This window comes from Sinohyriopsis cumingii, chromosome 11 (assembly GCF_028554795.1).
Source record: "Sinohyriopsis cumingii isolate HCF-2022 chromosome 11, ASM2855479v2, whole genome shotgun sequence".
Classification (NCBI taxonomy): Eukaryota; Metazoa; Mollusca; class Bivalvia; order Unionida; family Unionidae; genus Sinohyriopsis; species Sinohyriopsis cumingii.
The window spans coordinates 51,741,664-51,745,561 of record NC_142971.1 but is presented as its reverse complement, the minus strand read 5'-3'; positions in this window follow the sequence as shown (position 1 = coordinate 51,745,561).

The window sequence follows — 3,898 nt, the reverse complement described above, 5'->3', positions numbered from 1 at the left end:
ACTGATATAATCAGAAAATACCGACTGAAGGAGGAAATGGGTCTAAAATCCACTCATATATTATTCATTATTGTCATATTTACGTGACTTTCTATCCAACACAACGTTTTTTGTGATCACTATCCAACACCCCACATTTACTATCCAAAACATCGTTTGGAGTCCTCTACTTTCAGTCTTGTACTATACATAGACCCCACATTTCATATCCAACATACCACATTTACTATCCATTTACTATCCGCCGTTACTAGTCAACATGGCGTTTGGAGTACCCGACACATTCTGACCACACAGGGTTGGATGTAAAAGAATGAATACAACATAAAATGTTAATCCCTTATAAACAAACATAACATTACTATCATCCCCTTATTAACAAATTTAACCCTATAACTGCCACAGCATGAAATGTTAAACAAAACCCAACACATTATATAGCCATTATAATTGCTATAACCCATCCGGCGAAATGCAAGGCGGGATAAAATATTCCACTTTTGTCCCATAGAGTCAAATAAAGATAAATTCCATTTATGTGCAATGTATTCTCTCTATTTTTAAATTTCCATATGGTTTAATATTAGCGTTAGAAGTGATACCGTTCCAGGTAACATAGTATTAATAAGTCAAAAGGGTTGTGTCATGTTAAATTCCTGTTAGCCCTCTTCTTGTCCCATCCCAACAGATCACCCTGGCACTTTTTTCATGAATAGAATGGCCTCGACGACACGTTTCCGTACGAATACACATTCCATATACTGCCTCTATATTTTATTAATATGGATAATAACATAAATTTGCATGCACAAGAAATATATAAACTGTATTAATTTGGATTATGCGCATAACACTTCGTTTTAAAGAATTCTTAGTTTTTTCTGATTACTTGTTTAATTATGGGACGTCGCTGCTGGGAATATATTCTTCAGCCCGAAATAACTAGCCAGTTACTAGGAGCAACGTGGTACTGGAGACGTCGACACATTCTTTTTGGGGTCGGTTCCTGCAGAATCACTCATTGTTATTATTATTAATATTATTACAACTATTTAGGTGCAGATCACTAAGTCAGCCAAGTCAAAAGATTTCAGTATGAACAGAAAAATATTTAATTTGGAAGCTACACTGAACTGAGGAAATTTCACACACTCAGCAAATATCGATACCTGTTATGATATACATAACTAAATTTTTTCAGATACTTAAATTCTCTGCTTATTGTTATATAAATACTTGTATACTATTAATTTTATCTGTAAGTGCGATTTTATTGATACATTTCTGTTAACAAAACTCATGTAAATTATATCAGACTTATATTCTTAACAGAGAATGTGACCTAGTGGTATAGGAGTGCGGACAATCTTTCGATCGACTTTAGAAACTTATCTCAGGTTTAAATCTCGCGACTGACATACTGTCAGCGTTTACACACACACAAAAATAATATTATGCGGATGTGTGTGCCAGCGATGCACTGAAATAGATAAAATATCATTGAGTGAGTGATTGTAAAACTTAACCTAAGTGTTCATGCCTGGGCCCCCTTCCGAACAAAAATAAGGGTTGTTCATTGTATAGCACCCGTGCTCACTTGGGTGTGTGTGTGCTTGATTAAAATTTAATGAACTAAAATTCAGCCTGGACAGCCCTCTCAATCTCTAAAATTTCGTTTAGCACTTCGCAATTCACACATAAACGAATTATTTTTAACAAATTATCACGAAATTCATTCAAAAGATATTCAACCTTTATCAACTTGGTCGCTTTCATTCCTTTTAGTTTTTTTCATAAAAGGCTTTAATTAATAAAAATGCATTGTCACAAATAAAATTGACACGCTTCCAAGGCTCCGATTGTGCAATGGGACCTTGATGAGGGGGGGGGGGCCTCAAGGTCGGTGCCACTATTTGGTAGGTCTCCCTTTCATGGATATTACCAATCTTAAAAACAAGCCTCAGTCTGGCCTTTGGATGATTAATGAGTCAATGTTTCTTGGCTAAAAAAATGTATTTTCTTTAGCCCCCGTTTTACAAATGGAACCTTGATGTGGTCCGTCCCCCGCCCCATTCCTTGCCACTTTTGTTTGGGATGTGAGTCGCCCCCTTCTGTTGCTAATTAACTTGAAACGTCCGTTATATCTAACATATGTATAATTATTCCTTCTTTGTTTTGAAATAAACCAGTTCTTGTCAGTAAAAAAGGTGAGAATAAGTGCAAAGCATTATACATTCTAGATCCACTTCGTAATGTAAATATATGGCATTTTAGAGATCACCTATCACCTTTAGATGAATGTCAAGTAATTAATCAGTCAACTGAAGTTAACAACAAATGACGAAGGTGATGTGTCACTTACAAAACTTATTTTCTGTTTTATTTCTTAGGATCTTTTGCTTTTCAAGGTTTATTTATTATTCATGTTATGATTCACCGTATCCTATCTACCTTACTTTGTGTACTTCTGTCTTTTTCAAATCATGCACAGATTTGGAGAATAAAATTTTACAATCTAACTTATATTGTAATAATGATAAAGTACTGAACCTGAATCAGCAAAAGGATATAAGAAGACATTCAAATATTCAAAAAGAGTACTGTTAAATGGGAAGTTGATACGTGCCTCCCAATTACTGTTCCTGATCCCGATACCCCTTGTAATACCCTTAAGACCTTTTTACTCGGGATTTAGGCACACGAACTTAGCATGCTATACTTGAACCCCGCTACACTGGTAAACTTGCTGGTAGACCGATCAATATATAGAGGCAGATGTTAGAAAAATATTGTAGCTGTGGTCTGAGGTAATGAGTCGCAGTACGTCAGTTCTATAAGAAATAATACATAACGTAAATAACATATTTCTGCCTGTCTTCATCTCTCAAGCAATTAGAATTTACTTGTATTAAATACGAAATGGAGCATCCATGCGAGAATATCGTTTACATAGCTGAGTCGAGCATTTCCTACAATTATATAACAGTTATTATTTGAGAGATATAAATATTCATTCGGAACTATGTATACTATTTTTCATATTTACCAATCATGGGATCATGTATGTGGTACAGCAAGACACGAACATACTTGGTAATAGGCACTGTTATGTTGAAGTATGAGTTATTTCACTTATCTGGTTAAGAAAGATTATATGCCTAATCAGATATCACGTCATCACAGGTTCGAATCACACTCGAGGAGGTCTGACAGAGCAGATCCTATATACAATTAACCCAACCATGGCAAGATATTGCATATGGTATTCAAGTACCCCACCATGGCAGAATAATGCAGACGATAATCAAATACCCCACCATGGCAATAATACTCATAATATACAAGTACCCTAATTTGGCAAGATAATGCACATGATAAAACAAGTACCCCAACATTGCAAGATACTGCATAATATATACAGGTCCCCCCCCCCCATGGCACGATAATGCATATGATATTCAAGCAGCCCATCATGGCAAGATAATGCATATGATATACAATTACCCTACCATGGCATGATACTGCATATGATATACAGGTACCCTACAAAGACAAGATAATGCATATTATATTCTTGTACCACACCATAGCAAGATAATGCATATGATATTCAAGTACCCGCCATGGCAAGATAATGCATATGATATTCTTGTACCCCAACATAGCAAGATAATGCATATGATATTCTTGAACCCCACCATAGCAATAATGCATATGCTATTCTTGTACCCCACGATAGCAAGATAATGCATATGATATTCAAGTACCCCACCATGGCAAGATAATGCATATGATAAACAAGTACTCCGCATTGGCAAGATAATGCATATGATATTTAAGCACCCAATCATGTCAAGATAATGCAGATGATATACAAGAACTCAGCCATGGCAAGATA